The sequence below is a fragment of the Onychomys torridus genome, chromosome 19, assembly GCF_903995425.1.
Source record: "Onychomys torridus chromosome 19, mOncTor1.1, whole genome shotgun sequence".
In the NCBI taxonomy this organism is placed as follows: domain Eukaryota; kingdom Metazoa; phylum Chordata; class Mammalia; order Rodentia; family Cricetidae; genus Onychomys; species Onychomys torridus.
Window position 1 is genome coordinate 56,031,940 of NC_050461.1, and position 19,285 is coordinate 56,051,224.

Below are 19,285 nucleotides of genomic sequence, written 5' to 3' on the forward strand. Positions count from 1 at the left end.
ATGTGGGTGCTGGGAATTGTACCTAGGACCTCTAGAAGAACATCCCATGATCTTAACCAATGAGACAGCTCTCTATCCCTAATTGTAACGACTTTTAATCTTTGTTTATTGTGTGAGTTTCTTAAAATTTGCAGGATTGTGACATAAACACCAAGATAAAGACAACCAAGGGTGTGTCCACTTGGAAAGGATGTGGATAAAAGAAGGGCCTTCTCCACACACACTGCCAGGGTGCAAGTATCCCACAGAGAGTGGACTCCATGTCAGAGCTGGAAGATCAATTAAGCAAATAGAAAGAACCACAGCTCCCCAGTCACAGCCAGTAGAAAGACTGTAAGAGAAAAAAGAAGAAGAAGCCACAGAGCACATGACCTAGCTGAAAAGACAAAATAGCCTAACTTAGAAGTTTCGGGTAAGGTCATAAACCTAAACCTTTTGCTTAAAAGACCTGAAGTAAATGTTTAAATCTCCAGGCTGTTTATTCAACTGTGAAAGGAGGAAATACTGGCCACATCTACCATTAAGATTGCTATAAGAACTCTGGGAGAAAAACTTTGGAAAGGACCTTGTAAATTCCAATTCATATACAAATGATTGCCATCAACATTTTAATGGAATCTCTTTTTCTATCCAAAGCACACTGACTCACACCCCCAACTTACAGAAAAATAAATCACTAGAAATAGACACTGTATTTTTGTTTTGACATAGTTTAAAAATTTATACTACTCTTTGTATTAGCAGCCAGGCAAAAGCACTGGAATCAAACACATCTTCACTTTGGTCTACAACAAAATATATTTCCCTTTCTCACTCACACTGGACTACTTCCCCAATGCACAATATTTATGTGATTTATCACCCAAATTTCTCCCTTTTTCCAAATAATATAAAAACTCCAGTCCCAGACTGAACATTTACAGCACAAATCTGCATATGTCTCTAGACTCCCTGTAGCTGTTTTTTATAGATACATAAAAATAGCAACCCTACTTTCCACAAACATATTTCCTGTGATAGTAATGACAACATGCAGTTAGGATACATGCATGTATACAAAAATATTCATATGACCTTGCAAAACTGAGCCTATGTCACTGGGCTATGAGCACACGTTCATGATGTACAAGGATGATATATTCTCAGAGGTGCCAGTAGGCAAGGTTTGCCTTTGTTCCATACCCTGCACAGTTGGGTCCCTTGGACAACACGTTCACTGCACTTAGAGCTGGCATTTGTCACTCAGCCTACACAGTATTTGACCTAAAACTTCCTACATGCAGATGTCCTTAAGGGCCAACACTACGTTTATTCTGTGTCCTGGTCCTCTGCCACCACATGGTTGACACTGTTCCAAATACTGGTGAATGAATTTTAATGGCTAACTAGGAATATAAACCACGTGTAATGAAAGACAATGTATTCTCTTTTCTACAGACAAGGTCGGTGGAAATCTAGATTTGGAACACAAGTTGAACTTAACAGAGCCTTTTATTTTAGTTGTTTTTAACCTGTGTCAATTTATAGAATGAACAAAGAAAACACCGCCTTCCCCTTCAGATTTCCCTGAAAAGGCCTGTGTTTCCCTCCCCTAGAGGCTCCACAAACTCAGCAGTGAGCCTTCTGTGCTGTCACCAGAAGCCAAGATTCCAGGCCATCATTCTAAGTCCTTTTGAATAAAGCAGAAGGACACAGGGATGTCTGCAACAGCACTTGTGCGCACTGGCAGCCTGAGGTCCCTTCCAGCTCTGGATGCACAGCACACTTTTAATGGTAGAAAGCCTGGAGAGCAGACTTGTGGGCTTCAAATCCCCACTTTAGTTGAGCTAATTCTGACTCAAAATGATTGCAAACACTAAGTGCAGACCTTCAAGATGAGACATTTGTATTTTACCAAGTTTTGACCCCATTATTCTCTTCATTAATCAACTTTAAAGTAAACACATCTTTATAAGTCATTTATTCACTCATTCAACAAATGACCGTTAATTAACTGAAGAAATAGGATACATTAACAAGAATATGAGTCAAAATAGGCTTGAATTTAAATCCTGATTTCACACTTCAATAAAGTATATCGTGAAAAAGCAATTGTCTCTCTTAGTTCCTATTTTATATCTTTTCCAGAAAGATCTGGAGGAAGAATAACGGGATGATAGACTTAAAGTCCTTGACATCATGTGACACACACTGTGTTTTTCTAAGCTTCCTCTTTCCTTGTAAGGCAGTGGGGACAGAAATATGAGATGTGTCTATATAATTCAAGAATGCAGAATATGATGTGACACGTGGACACAACAAAATAATTAGTACACAAGAAGTTAAGTGGTAAAATTTAGGCCTGAGTTTAGTTCTACTAAGTAACACTAGCCACTCACACTCCAATTGCAAAAGAAGTCAGAATCCTCCCCAGTAAGAAGAGCAGAATTTGAAAGGTCATATGATCATGGTCACAGGCACATCCACCCCCTATATGCTCTTTATCAAAGTTTTCAACACATAGGGGTGTTCAAAACAAAAATGGCCTTATTGTTGAGTAAAAAGCAAATGCCCTAACTCACTGCTTCAGAGCATTTGTGCGTGCATCTCCCATCTACACAAACAGGTCTCTGGTTTGGGTGAGCTATTCTAACAGTGCTTCCTGTGCTTCCACATCCATGCCTCCCTCCTGCTGGCACCTCTGCCTCCTCTCTCAGGTCTCCACCTGCCATAAACTCTCCATAGTTCCATTAAAAAGTTACTTTCTTTTCCGTTCCATTCTCTAAGCAACCACCTCATCCACACAGCCTCGTTTCACAGCAGCTCTTCCACAGCCTGGCGAGCTGCTTCCCAGCTCAGCCTCTTGACTGCAAGTTTCATGCTCCTCATTAGATTGTACATTCCTTGGAATTTATTTGGTTTTATTTATATTGTGGAATAACTACTCCATGTATCTTGACTGAAGCTATTTCACAATTTTAGGAGAGAGTAGTTAAATCAACTAAAGTGGATTTAGTTACTTCATTAAACACAATGCTTGCCAAGTGTATACAGTCTCAGGTTTAGGACAATTTTACAAAGGTGCCCATTTCCTAACCCGTTTTCTAGTTAGCTACTAAACATGCTTCCACAGTATCTACTTTCACAGCTGAGGCTCCCTGTGGAGAAGTGCAAACTATGGCTAGAAGCAAGTGTCCCATGCATGCTTTCTATCTCCAGGAGGAAGAGGGGGAGTCTCCTGATGGCCACCAGAGAGGACCAGTTCTGAACTCTGACTTGATCCAGTTGCAACTGGCCCTGAAGCCTTCTTCATGCCATCTACCAAGAAATCAATGGGGAAGCACCTTGCATAAGGACACAGATAGTCTCCTTTCCCCAATTCTGTTCCCTGAGCCATGATGAAAAATCTTAGGTGTATATTTAAGGGAAGCCCAGAGTAACAATGGTTTACCACACATAGGTTCTAAATACCAGTACAAGCTCCCAAAGTTGTCATTAGCTCAGCCCTATTGCATTCCAACAGAAATGATATGACTACCAATCCATTTCTTCATGGTCCAGTCTCCAGTCTCAGTGCCTACGTTAATAGGCGGGTCTTACTTTGTGTTCCTGGCTCCTAAACTAAATTTGATCTTTTTGGCCAATGCCCCTTTCCACCATCTATCTACTCTTCTATCTATATATGAACACACACACACACACACTGATGTTATACATAAAGGATTGTATCAGTATTTATTTCATACATGGTACTAAGTATATGTAGATGTGGAGCCACTTCCTGAGACTCAGAGACCAGCCCCCAGCTCATCAAATTCGACCCTGATTCCTAAACCAAACAAAGATGCAATAAAGAAAGAGAACTACTGACCGATCTCCCTCATGAACATTGATGCAAAAATACTCAATAAAATACTGGCAAACAGACTCCAAGAATACATTAAAACAATTAAACACCATGATCAAGTAGGTTTTATCCCAGGGATGCAAGTGTGGTTCAACATACAAAAGTCCATCAATGTAATACACCATATAAACAAACTCAAAGAAAAAACAAATGATCATCTCACTAGATGCAGAAAAGGCATTTGACAAAATCCAACACCCCTTCATGATAAAGGTCTTGGAGCGATCAGGAATACAGGGAACATAATAAAGGCAATCTACAGCAAGCCAACAGCCAACATCAAATTAAATGGAGAGAAACTCAAAGCAATACCACTAAAATCAGGAACACGGCAAGGCTGTCCCCTCTCCCCATACTTATTCAATACAGTACTTGAAGTTCTAGCCAGAGCTATAAGATAACATAAGGAAATTAAGGGGATATAAATTGGAAAGGAAGAAGTCAAGCTTTCCCGATTTGCAGATGACATGATAGTATACATGAGTGACCCCAAAAATTCAACCAAGGAACTGATACAGCTAATAAAAACCTTCAGCAACATTGCAGGATACAAGATCAACTCAAAAAAATCAGTAGCCTTCCTATATACAATAGACAAATAGGCTGAGAAGGAAATCAGAGATACATCAACCTTTACAATAGCCACAAATGATATATAATACCTTGGGGTTACTCTAACTAAGCATGTGAAGGACCTATATGACAAGTACTTTAAGTACCTGAAAAAAGAAATTGAAGAAGATGTCAGAATATGGAAAGACCTCCCATGCTCATGGATAGGCAGGATTAAAATAGTAAAAATGGCAATCTTTCCAAAAGCAATCTACAGATTCAATGCAATCCCCATCAAATTACGAACACAATTCTTCACAGATCTGGAAAGAATAATACTCAACTTCATATGGAAAAACAAAAAACCAAAAAACCCAGGATAACGAAAAGAATCCTGTACAATAAAACAACCTCTGGAGGCATCACGATCCCAGACCTCAAGTTCTACTATAGAGCTACCATAATAAAAACAGCTTGGTACTGGCATAAAAACCGACATGTGGACCAATGGAATCAAATTGAAGACCCTAACATTAACCTGCACACCTATGAACATACAATTTTTGACAAAGAAGCCAAAAATGTACAATGGAAAAAGGAAAGCATCTTCAACAAATGGTGCTGGCATAACTGGATGTCAACATGTAGAAGGCTGCAAATAGAACCATATCTATCACCATGCACAAAACTTAAGTCCAAGTGGATCAAAGACCTCAACATAAATCCAGTTACTCTGAACCTGATAGAAGAGAAAGTAGGAAGTAGTCTTGAACACATTGGCACTAGAGATCACCTTCTAAATATAACATCAGTAGCACAGACACTGAGAGAAACAATCAATCAATGGGACCTGTTGAAACTGAGAAGCTTTTGTAGAGCAAAGGACACGGTCAACAAGACAAAGAGACAGCCTACAGAATGGGAAAAGGTCTTCATCAACCCCACATCTGACAGAGAACTGATATCAGAATATATAAAGAACTCAAGAAATTAGACATCAAAATGCCCAACAGTCCAATTAAGAAATGGGCTGTAGAACTAAACAGAGAATTCTCAGAGGAAATTCAAATGGCTGAAAGACATTTAAGGAATTGCTCAACATCCCTAATTATCTGGGAAATGCAAATCAAAATGACTCTGAGATACCACCTTACACATGTCAGAGTGGCTAATATCAAAAACACAGAAGACAGCTTATGCTGGAGAGGATGTGGAGCAAGGGGAACTCTCCTCCACTGCTGGTGGAAATGCAAGCTTGTACAGCCACTTTGGAAATCAATATAGCGCTTCCTTAGAAAATTGGTAATCCATCTCCCCCAAGACCCAGCTGTAGCACTCTTGGGTATATACCCAAGGAATGCTCAATCATACCACAAGGGCATTTGCTCAACTATGTTCATATCAGCATTGTTTGTAATAGCCAGAACCTGGAAACAACCTAAATGCCCTTCAACTGAAGAATGGATAAAGAACATATGGTACATATACACAATGAAGTATTACTCAGCAGAGAAAAACAATGACATCATGAAGTTTGCAGGCAAATGGATGGATCTAGAAAAAATCATCCTGAGTGAGGTAACCCAGACTCAGAAAGACAAATATGGTATGTACTCACACATAGGAGGATACTAGATGTAAAACAAAGATGACTAGACTGCTACACAACTCCAGGGAGACTACCTAGAAAACAGGACCCTAGGAAAGACACATGGATTGCCCAATGACAGAGAAATGGATGCAATCTACATGAACAACCTGGATGACAGTGGGAGTAATGAAGGGCAATGTTTGAGGGAAAGACAGCTTAGGGGAGCAGGAGATCCCAGCTGGATCAAGAACAGAAAGGGAGAACAAGGAATCACAGACCATGATAAATGAAGAACATATGATAACAGGAATAGGCAGAGTGCTGGAGAGGTCCCCTGAAATCCACAATGATACATCCTCTGTAGACAGTTGGCAATGGTCGAGAGAAAGCCTGATCTCACCTAGTCTGGTGATCAGATGGCCAAACATCCTACCAGTCGAGCTGGAACTCTCATCCAATAACTGATGGAAGTGGATGCAGAGATCCTCAGCCAGGCCCCAGGTAGAGCTCCAGGTGTCCAATTGTCGAGAAAGAGGAGGGACTGTAAGAGCGTGAATTATTGAGACCAAGATTGGAAAAAGCACAGGGACAAATAGCCAAACAAATGGAAACACATGAATTATGAACAAAGGCTGTGGAGCCCCCAGCTGGATCAGGCCCTCTGGATAAGTAAGACAATTGAATAGCTTGAACTCTTTGGGAGACATCCAGGCTGTGGGGACCGGGACCTGTCCTTAGTGCATGAGTTGGCTGTTTGGAACCTTGGGCTTACACAGGGACACTGGAAGGAGGGGACTGGACCTGCCTGTACTGAATCCACCAGGTTTAAATGAATCCCCAGGGGAGTCTTGGCCCAGGAGGAGATGGGAATAGAGGGGAGGGGATGTGGGGAAGTTTGGGGTGGGGGCAGGGGAACCCATGGCTGATGTGTAAAATTAAAACACAAATATAATAAGTAAATAAACAAACAAACAAACAAATAAATAAATAAATAATAAAAATAGAATCATCTTTCAGCATCTTACAAGACCATGAAAGGGTCAGTACCCACAAACAGTCTTCTGACACTGCACACTGATATTCCCAGGATAATACAAGTCTCCTTAAAAAAAAAAAAAAAAAAAACTTAGCCTTGTTTCCTCCATAGTGTAGTGGTTATCACGTTTGCCTCACACTTAAAAAAACAAAAAAACAAAAAAAAAACTTTTCAGTTTAGTTTGAGCCCTGAATAATTTGCCTAGAGTTTTTAATTTTAGAAGATTACTAAACCAGGTCGAAGTCAGCAGTGGAACAATCCTACAGAGAATGTCAAAGAATGACAGACTACAAATTTGAAAATTTTCAGATTTAAAGTCTCAGAATGTTTACTGATTTCATCCATCTTCCCAAGCAACAAGAAAATATTCTAATAAAATTTTTATGGCTTTTTGAGGCCAACAAATCTTAGAATAAAGATAGAACAAGAATAAATCTGTCCTCTTAAGGAAAGAAAGAAAGAAAGAGAGAGAGAGAGGGAGAGAGGGTCAGATGGAGGGACAGAAGAAAAAAGGAAGGGAGGGAGGGGAGGAGGGAGGGAGGAAGGAAGGAACAGAGGGAGAGAAGGAGGGAGGAAAAGAGGAAGGGAGGAAGGAAGAGAGGGAGAGAAGGAGGGAGGAAAAGAGGAAGGAAGGAAGGAAGGAAGATAGGAAGGAAGGAAGGAAAGAAGGAAAAAAGTATATGTAGATGTATGCATGTAAACTGAATAATTCTGCTTTTAACATTTTAAAATTTTAGTTAATAGGAATTACATCATATAAAATAAACCATGTTAATAAATAATATTTCTTTACTGCACCCACATTAGGAGGCTCCCGAGTACATGTAACTCCAGCTCCAAGGTATCTGATGCGGTCTTCTAGCCTACATGGGCACTACACTTGTGCACAAATCCTCACTCATACATACATACACATAGTTAAAAGTAAAAATAAACCAAAAATATTTCCCTTAATTTTTTCTATCCCACAATTCATTACCTTATTTCATATCAGAACTACAAGACACAAGAATATTGGGAATAACATCTGATCATTCTGTGAAATTGGCAGGACAGTTTCCAGAGCTTTCTGCCTTGAGGCAAAAATTAGAAGAGCCATATTTCTTCTCAGTAACAATGGCCCGTGTTCTCTGCAGTCACACCTTGAGACTAAAGGACTGTGAACAACCGCTATGCACTGTGTGGCTGTAAGCCATTCAGCAATAGCTTTCAGAAGCACAGTGCTGAGAACCTGTGCACTTAGGTGCATAAAGAGGCAAAGCATTGCCTTCTGTTGTAGATGAGAAAAGCAAGTCAATATACATCAAAGTAAAATTCCATGTCTCTATTGAAACAGCCTGAAGTTTGCTGGGCCATGTGGTACTGCGTGATCACATCTACTAGTCAGTACTGAAAAGACAGAGTCCATGTTTCTGCATTTTCTTCTGCTGAAATATTAAGCCTAGACAACATGTTGGAAGAAATGGCAAGGTGTAGGAAACCAGCCTATTTAACTTGAAATCAACTAACCTATGAACTGTGTACATGGTTCTCTTATAAAGAAGTAAAGTACATAAAATAAAATAAAATAAAACAGAATAAACTGTGACTATATCTAATTTCAACAAGCCAGTTCACAGCAGGAAAGACTATTACAGCCAGATAAAACCTTGACTATTTTCAGACACTTCCCTGTGCTAAGGAGCAATCACAGTACAAAGACAGAGCTGTCTATTTCAGCGTACATATATACACTGCAACATGGGTGTTATTTACTGATAAACAGCACCATGACAGTAATTTCCAAATCAGAGTTTGTCCTGTCAGTCAAATGAGAGAGGCAGGACATGCTCCCCCAGTGAGGATCTTTTGAGCCGCATGTGGCAGTCTGCCAGGTCAATTACTGTGCGGATGGGAGAAACATGGAGACAGATTGACTTATTTCAGAAGAGGAGGATCAAGAAAATGGAAACCTAGGGACATATTAGCACAATGACCAATTACCAAAAGTGTGGCTTTTGCTCGAGCTGTGAAACACATTTATATTGAGTGTTTCTATCTGGAAGAATTGTTATTTATTAGCAAGATGGGTTTACAGGGCATTGAAAATTAACATTTGTATGTTTATTTCTGGAGAAAATCATTTCTCACAGGAAAATTAAGAGCTGTATTTTGCATCCCTTTTGGTAACTTGGAGATACATCAATTAGTATTTGGGGAACTGATGGACAATCATCATAATTGCTGTTTTACTGACAGGTCAATTTGTTTCTATTTTTCTACATCAAAACTAATGTCAGTCTTAAACAATCCTGGCCATTGCTCCCCTTACCACTGTCTACAAGTTCCTCTGTCTGAAGGGACACAGAGAGCAGTACAGTGGGCAGAGGCTCCCATCTCAGAACACCTAAACCGGGCTCATTTCTTTTGTATTTCTTTGTTTTTTGGTTATTTTCTGGGAGTTTGATAGAAGAGTCACATCAAACAAAAGACTTATTGGAAAAAATATAGACTTCTCGGATCATAATTAGTGCCTGTAAACCAGATTCTTAAGGTCCTACAATGCCCAAAGATAATCCAGGGCAGCACACATGAGGGGAAAGATGCTGGGTTGCTGAAACTAAATTCTGAAACAATACCAAATACGATGGTGATTAACAAACTCTCAAAATAAACAGTAAACTATTTTATAGAGGGCAGATTTGAAAGACACAAGTTAAACTAAACCATCAGAAATACTATTATCCTAATTTTCTTCTACCTAAAGAATTTATTATTCAGAAACAATCTGTAGGGAATTTACATATATTCTAGGACAGCATTAAGGCTTGTTACAACCACAACAACATAAGGAGACAGACACAGTCCTGAAAAGGAGCTCTCACAGAAAGAATATGAATCCATTCTCTCTCACCAGTAATCCATTCAAAAAATAAACACCTTTTATCCATTTTATTCATTCTTTATATGTATAAGATATTGCACAAATATTAAAATATGTCAAAGGTGGAGATGAGGATGGGGGCGGGAGGGGGGAGGACAGGGGAACCCATGGCTGATATGTAAAATTAAAACACAAATATAATAAAAAAGGGGGGGAGGGAAAAAAGGAGTGAAACATGGAGTATCGAGAAAAAAATGACAACCTATGTAAAAACATGGACAATCAGTTTCTTTAAAATATTTCCTTCCGAATGTATAATAAATTTTTGGATGTCAAATTTAAAAAAAAATAGTCAAATTAGCTAGAGACTTAAGAATAAAGCACAAAGTAAGACATAGTAATAAAGTTAAGTTCCATAAAGTTAAGAATGAGAGGAAAGAGCCATAGAAGTTCAGGACACAGCTGTCCAGATGCCTCTCCTGCCATCCATGTTACATGGACAGCAGTGTCAAAACATCTGTGCAGACAGGCATGTGCTGCACACTGCAGTAAAAGAAACCACTGATGCCACACAGATTCTCAATGTACCTTACTTAGTCCTCAATACAGCCCTGTGTAAAAAAATGATACAAAGTTCAACCAAAACCCAGAAAAGTTAGCTAACTTGCCTAGAGTCACACAAGATTCTAGTCTGTGCCTATTAGTATAATATCAAAAGCATACCCATTAAAACATACCATTCATTACATATATTCCTGTCACAAATGAGTAACATATGGTATTTCAATGTGACAGTTTAAAATTGAGAAGTTAGCTTATTCATGGCAATGTTATGATGAATGAGGAACATAAATTTTAGCGTGAAACAGACTCAGGAGCAAACACTTATTTGACCAGTCTGTTTAGGCATCTCCTTTCCTAGTTCATGCTATTTACACCAGCAGGGTGCACAAGTTTTCTTTTTTTCATGTCATCTGATGGTTTAACTTGCCTGGGTGGCAGTACACCTGTGATACAAGGAATACACAGCACATGCATGGGCATTACTCCTCCCCACCTTCAACATGAGATGAACCCCACCCGGGCTTCCCTAACCCTTCTCCAAGTGCCCAGAGTGATACCCTCCTTACTGAGGGCAGCCTAAACTCTGCTTAAGCTAGAAGGCTAGCCCTCACTACCTGACCAGCTGCCTCCTCTCACTGCCTTTGCTCAGGGCATTCACACACAGCAGACAGGAAATGTCCCCAGCCCACACAGCAGGGCAGTTCCCCGCCCCCATCTCATTTCAAGCTCAGGGCCCAAGTTCTTCCCACTCTGTTTAGGCATCTCCTTTCCTAGTTCATGCTATGTGCACCAGCAGGGTGCACAAGAGTTTTCTTTTTTCATGTCATTTAGTATTATTTCCACTAGTAATTGTTTGCCTTCCAAATTTCTACTTTCTGTGAATGTCATGTGACTTCTATGCCAGCATATGTATCAAAAAAAATATTGACAAGAAAAACAGTAATTTTTGCATGTACTTAAAGACTAGGTGCACAAGCAATAGGTGGTACATGGTTGATACATAACCAATAAAGAACAGATACTCAAAAAAGAACCTGCACTGAGTATAATCTTGTTCACACTACTGCACAAGCAACACTGGGATATAAACTCCTGTCCTTCAGGAACCTGGGAACACTAAAAATACAGAATTAAATTGTGAGTCTAAGTCATTTTAATGGGGCAAGAAAGAAAGGGTGAATATATCATCTCGTTGATAATAGAATGTACCTTGATGAACTGGGCACGGTGGCAGAAGCCTGACCTTAATTCTAAGGAGCAGCAGACATACAGGCTTTTGATACAGCCCGGGGCTACAGCAAGACTGTCCCAATACAGAATGTATCTTCATTGCACAACATCGTGGACTAGAGAAGCCCAGCCAGAATGTGCACACTGGGTCACAGAAGAGAAGCTTTATGAGTTCAGTCCTCCAGGGACCTTGTTGTCATTTATGTCCTTTCTCCTGTATTCACTCCTTATCTATGTGCATATGGTTTGCCAGCTTCGGTCAGACTCATCATACAATCTGGATCAACCTTGGGATCCAGTACTGGGCCTATGATGAAACAGAGATGCTGGTCAGGAAGCTACGGACTGCTGGCAACAGAGTTTGCTGTTTTCCTGGCAAGGCCACAGAGGAGACTGTGATGGTTAAATGGCACAAGTGAGTCACTTGTCAGGCAGCCATGGAAGAATTGTTAATTTACTCCTTCCGTCGGGTGGACAGTTAGTCCAGTCAGGCAGCCATGGAAGAGTTAATTTACTCCCTCCCATTGGGTGGACAGTTAGTCCAATTTTAAGTGTGTTTAATGTAGGGGTCATATTAACCTTCTTATACATGAAGAAAACAATGTAGGTTAGAATTAGACCATGGTATTGTAATACAGAGGAAAAACCTTACATAATGCATCTATTACTTAAAGGTAATTAGTGCCAGGTGACACTGAAATAATTAACTTTGAATTAATCACATATTTTGTTCCTTTGTTCCCCTCAACTTTTCAGACAAGCCTAATAAGTATAACCTGCCAGAGGAAACATGAATAGTGAAGAGGAGTCTAAAAATTTTCTTCTCAGATTCAGTAATTGGGAGAAACAACAGATGTGGGCAATTATCAAATGAATATGGTGCTCAATGACAGAAAGATTGAGGATACATAACAGATGAGCTAGTTCAGAGCTGTTATTAAAGGTTACACGTTTAAATGGAACTTAAGAGCCACTATACTGTCCATTCATCAGTAGAAATACATTTCACGGCATATAAGTTACAAGGTTAGTGAACATCATTCAAAGAAAAGAAAGTTTGAAAAGCAAAATGTAAGCCTAATGCTATACCGTATACATATCCAGTTTGGGGCATATGATTAGACCAAGGGAAATTTGTTAATTTAAAACACAACATTGCTTACATTAAAGTGATGCACCCTTAATTGAATAGAAGTACATAAGTATTTAATTGAAATGTATCAAATATACCAGATGAAAATGAGCTCATTAAAGCACTGATTAGGAAGCCATTGCTTACCCTGATCCTAACATCATTGGCACAGGCATTAGTTGACAGTTTTCAAAAGTTTTATCAGTCCTTCATTTATTTGAGCTAATGATAAAACAGTTTCCATTAGCTTCTACCAAGGAGCTTACTATTGCAATATTGTTCAGTGCTATTGGTTCTCAATACGGCAAATGCAAAGTAAACACCAATCAAAACATTCCCAGACATTGGAGTTTATTCAGGAATTTTTAGGTTTTGTGAGCTTAGTACACATTACTAAAGGATTTCACTATCTGCTTCAAAGAATCACAGCAAACCAAATGTACAAAACAAGCTACAGCAGGAATGTTGCAAACCTACTCACCTCTTTTCTATAATCTGTGCACCATGTGACAGAAGAGCTGCACTGGCAGAATTCACTAAAGATGCAAGGCTTACTCATGTAAAAGACTTTCTCATGTCACCACCAATTTTATTAAAGATGAAGCAATTATATCCAGAGAGTTCTTCACATTACTTACACAAAGATTTATAAAGCTTCACCTAATTTGGTATTGACAAAATCTGTAATTGAACAAAGCAGGAAGGACTTCTCCCACTTAACAGATGAGATACAGGAAGCCCAGAGAACTTAGTGGCCTTCCCAAAGTCACATTTGGTATTAAGAGAGAGAAAGCAGAGATCAAGCTATCCTTGACCTCATGCCCAGTGTCCATCCATTCAAGTTAAACAAATCCCAAGACAACCCACAGAGACACATTCATGCTACTGTCAATTTCCTTGGGAAGAAGTGTAGTGGGTAGTCATTCCAACTTTGACCTGGAAGTTCCAACCCCCATTGTGGCTTTGGTAATGGTCACCCCTTGGCAGGGCTGAGAGAGGATGTTGAAGACCCAGTTCCAGAGGCCAGGGCTCACTTGGTTCCAGGACTCTGCACGCTGGAGGTAGACGAAGCAGAGTTCTCCAGAGAACACCGCCAGACTGCGCCATACCTTTGCCACACCCTGCAATCTATCCCTTCCTTTGTAAGTTACCCCACAAAATAAACCTCCCTTTTAACTACGTGGAGTGACCTTAATAATTTCACCAATAAGGGATGGCTGTTCTCCCAGCTTAAGATGCAAGACATTTTCATTTAAAAGATATTGTCAGAAACCCCAACAGGTTTTCAAGTCTTTTTTGAGAAATGGAAAAAAAAAAAAAAAAAAAAACAAACAAAAAAAACCCCAGCAATTTTTGCTACTGGTGATTTCTCTAATATTATACAACTGTGTCAATAGTAGTTCCAACAGAATGTCTCTGGACAAACTGAGATGTTTATATAACTTAGTTTATTAAAATAATTTTGATTATTAACCATTAGTTTCTACACATTTGAAAAGACAAATAAAACCAAAGTCCTTCTTCTGAGGCAGAAAGATAGAGGAAAACTAATAATGTGATGGCATAATTATTTTAAGAAAGAATAATATTATTTTACAAAGAACAAGGACAATGGTGTGGTGGTATTGTGTTCCCCCAAAATATTGTTCATGCTAATAAACTTATCTGGGGTCAGAGAACTGGACAGCCAAAATATTAAACATAGAGTTTAGGCAGTGGTAGCACATGCTTTTAATCCCAGCACTCGGGAGGCAGAGCCAGGTGGATCTCTGTGAGTTCAAGGTCACATTGGAAATAGCCAGGCATGGTGACTCACACCTTTAATCCCAGAAAGTGAGCCTTTAATCCCAGGGAGTGTGGTAGAAACCAGAAAGATACATAAGGCATGAAGACCAGAAACTAGAAGCATTTTGCCTTGTTAAGCATTCAGGCTTTGGAGCAGCAGTTCGGCTGAGAGCCATTGGGATGAGGACACAGAACTTTCCAGTCTGAGGAAATAGGATCAGCTGAGGAACTGGCAAGGTGAGGTAGCTATGACTTGTTCTGTTTCTCTGATCTTCCAGCATTCACCCCAATATCTGACCTCAGGATTGATTTTATTAATAAGACCATTTAAGATTCATGCTACACAATGGTAATATGAAACTTGCTTCACTCATTTGAGAGTAGATAAAGTTTAATTTCCTAGGTCTTAACAATACCTTCACAAAGAAGGTAGGTAGGTTAAGGTTATTCAGGAGATCAGGGTAATACAAAGTACACAATAAGAACTATGTATAAGATGGAGTCAAAGGATTTATAACATATTCTTATGCTAAGATCAGTCTTTATGTAGAATGAACCTGCCTTGGTTGGATTGTGTAGCACCAGGTGCTAACTCATGGGATTTGTTATGAAGTGTTCTATGAACAGAGAACCAAACAGGAAGGGTTCATTTAGAAAGGGAAATCAGCACCTAAAGTGTGGCAGGCAAACTCTTGTAGGGGAAAAAACAAATTTGGGGGATTCCTCGGTGGGATCCTGACTTGGGGAGGACTGAAAGATGAGGGCTGGGCTAACAGTGTCAGTCTTCTCCTAAAGGCTGCTCTAAAAGACCATTTAAATCCTCAGTGAAGCTAAACACTGCTTCCTTTGGCCCCATTTCAGGGGACTTGATCCCATTTCAGGGGACTTGGCATTAGAATCTATCTTATTAATATCTAAGTTAAGTCTGAAGTCTAAGTCTGTATGGATATTTTAAAAGTTCAGATTATACTGACCTTCTTACAAAGCCATGGAAGAGGTATGTTTCAGAATGTTTCTAACAGCTAGAAACATTGTCCTCTATGTCATGCTGTGATGTCAAGCAGCCAGTGGCACAACACATGATGAATGACTCCAGACAGCAGACAGCTGGAATCTGCTCTCACCTTACTTATCCTCACATATCAACTCTAAATCTACAACTAAGGGTATGTCATATGGAAGCAAGGCAGGTTTTTAGGGTCAAAACAAGAGGGGTCTTACATAGACCCAGTAGTGATGGCAAATTTCATACATATATAGTTTCTGGACTGTTCCTGGCATTTTCCCTAGCTACTTAGTGATTTAGTGCATTTGTAAAAGCCATTAATTAGTAATTGTTCCTATCTTAAAAAACATCCAAGGGACACATTGAAATAAGATTTTATTAAGTATCAGGACTGTAAGTGGAACAGACCAAGCAGCTAATCTGATAGTGAACATGGATTGTGGAAATATAATCTGCAAGAGTATGTACACATTCCACAAGAAGTAAACATTGTTGAAGCTAGGCTCTTTGGTCCTTACCTGTAATTCAAGCACACTGGAGACTAAGGTGGAAAGATCCTTAATTCCTGAGCAGTCTGAACTACACAGCAAGACCTTGTCCCTCCCTGCCATACACACAGTATAAATGTACAGATTCAGTGGGGATCAAACAAATGTCTGAATACTATACCCAACTTCCAGGCTAAATATAGCAAGCTAAATAAAATTTAAGAAATTTATCAAAACATTAAAAAAGAAAGTGAATAACTATATTCTTATAAGTACACAGCTATTCAGATATTTCCACTACTGTTAAAAACCATTATCAGTCCTTCTGATTATAAAAATAAAGGCTCACTACAGGAAACAGGGCAAGGAATTCTTGGCACTCCCCCTTACCCTTGTTTACTTATCTACACATGTGATTTGGAAGTATGACCATATGCTGAGATGTACATAACTGAACTATTATAAAGTGAAGACACCTATGTAAAAACCACACAGGAGATGATAGGGTTTTCACTGAGGGCAGAAAAGTCCATGGAGAAAGTTCTTGGCTAGTCACTGTTCACATACAGATGAGATTCGTTTATCTTTTTTCCTGCAATCTTTGATCATTTCATTGTCTGTGAAGATTGGCAAATCAAGTTATACATTCATTTAGTAATTATCAGTGCTTATTTTATTCTCAGCAGTAGGTATGTAGTGATGGAACTCAGGTGTAATGGAAGAAAAGTGATACAGAAGCAAATATACAAAGGGATAATTAGGCATGGGAAGTGCTAGGAAGGAAATAACATAGAACGTTTTTATAGGTATCCAATAGATAAAATGATTAGAACTAAATTGAAGGTGAGATTTAAACAAAAACCTGAGTAGAAGATTCCAGCCATATACAGGCAGAAGGAGAATATAACCCAAATAAAGAGAACGGCATGAGAAAAGACTCCAAGCCCACTCTGCTGGAAAACTGACCTCCAAGGGACTAGACTCAAGTAGCCAAGGAGAAGAGGGGGGGAATAGAGAGCCAGGTCAGGCAAGACCCTACTGGCCATAAAGTGAGTTAAAGTGCTAAGTACAACATGAGTAATAAGGTTTTTTAGCATGAAGTTGTAAGGATGAGTTAATGATTTAATGATATTGTTTTGACCATCATATTACAGATGACGAGAAAGAGAGCAGGTATCAGAGAGTGGGTTATTTATTATACGATCACAGGCAGTAGAAGATGCCTTCTGAAGTTAGGCAATTCTGTGTGGTCAGACCATGTGTGCGCTGAGGGAGGGGCAGATTAACAAAATAAATCCTTTTTTTCTATTTCAAGAATTGTTCAAAATGGAGTGTCATTTACTGATATTGAGAAGATTTGTAGAGAAATAGGTTTCCATGGAAAAAAGCAAGAGCTTGGTTTTGTATATATTAAGTTTCAGATGTTTGAGAAACATGCACATGGACTTGTCAGGTAAGTAATTTGGATAAATGAGACAAGACTGCTGAGGAGAGAGCCAGGTTGAAGATATAAATTTGGGGGTTATTAGCATATAGATGGTTTTTAAAGCCATGGGAATGTGACACAGAATGATACTAAACAGGACCCAGTGCCAACTATGAGGAACTTTAACATTTGGAAGTTGGTTAGAGCCAAGCCAAAAAAGGCAGCAAAGTAGAAAAGGTTATAGAAGTAGGATGAAGCTTATGTTTGCAGAAGGATTAGGATGGAACCCTGTTGAGCAGGGCCCACTCAGACAAGGAAGGAGAAGCTTTTCCCTGGGTTTAGTAATACTGGTGACACTGACCAGGATCTCAGGGCCCCATAGAAAACATAAAATGGGGCAAGAGGTAGAGAAGGTATGGGGTCGAGGCAGAGTCTTAACAGGGGATGATAGCACAATACAAGGTGTTTAGAGCAGTGTTTCTCAACCTGTGGGTCATGACCCCTAAGCTCATCTACATGTTAGATATTTACATCATGATTCATAACAGTAGCAAAATTACAGTTATGAAGCAGCAATGAAATAAGGTCACCACACCATGAGAACTGTTTTAAAGTGTCAAAGCATTAGGAAGATTGAGAACCACTGAGGAAAGGAAGGCAGAGTCAGTAGGAATCTTTGGACAGGTGATTGGCTGAAGGGACAATATTTTCAGTATGGCAAACAGGGTTCTGAGGTGGGAAATTAGGTCTTGAAGGTGGAGAGACAGCAAGTGCTCACTGTCATTACACTAAATATCAGGAAGTCTCAGGCACAGCAACCAGGTGACAAGAGGCAAAGGAACAAATGCTGGTGTAGTGTGAAGCCAGAGCACCAAGAACAGGACATCACTGGTAAATGATGCTGTGCAATGCTAACAAATGGAAAAGGGGGAACTCTTAAGTAGAAAGCCATCTGTTGATGCGGTCTTATACTGTCTTCTAACAGTCTACTCAAACATCATCTACCCCTGAAAAGGTGATAAAGGGAGTTGGGGGGGGGGGAGGGGGAGGGGAAGGGAAGAGGAAGGGCAGAAGGATGAAGGAAAGGAAGAATGGAGAGATTGGGGAAGAAAGAAAAAGGAAGGGAATATAGTTTCAGTGGGGGAAAACAAGAGAAGAAACATCCAAATTATTTAGTTGCACACTTATTTGGTAATTACAATAAAATTAAAATGTTTTACTAAAGGTTTCAGGGTCAAAGTCTGAGCTATGATAGTCTCAACACACAAGGCTTGGCCACCCATTCCAATATGCCAATTAAAAGACAATAGCAAAAGAAAAAAAGAAAAGAAAAAGAAAACACAGAAAAAGGAGATTTATTCACTGTGTCCACACTGGAAGAACAAGGAGCTCCAGGTACCCCAGTCCATCTTCAGGGTACTCACCACGTGGGGTTTAATCCAAACAGAAGGCCAGAGGCTTAAGTATAAACCCTGGCCAAAGTCCCTCTCCTCCATTCGGACCCATCGCTGTCTCAGCTCCAGTCTGTTCTACAAAGAAGTCTGCTGAGCCAACAGACGGTGTGAAGTCTCCTATTCTGAGGAAAGTCCCTCCCCTGGCACGCAGTGAGCACTGGCCTTCCCTTCCCTTGTATGAGAAACCTGACGAGATTTAAATATTTGGATCCACTCCCAATAGTTTGGTAGTACAAGTATCTCTCGCTGAAATGATTTCCCTCTTCCAGGTT

At 39.6% G+C, this 19,285-nt stretch overlaps 1 protein-coding gene across 1 annotated transcript in view; it reads right to left on the minus strand.

The window, feature by feature from the left end:
- The window catches only part of Prkn (parkin RBR E3 ubiquitin protein ligase), a 1,200,313-nt gene that overhangs the window by 1,045,521 nt on the left and 135,507 nt on the right, over positions 1 to 19,285 (minus strand). The gene's annotated exons all lie outside the window — the stretch shown is intronic.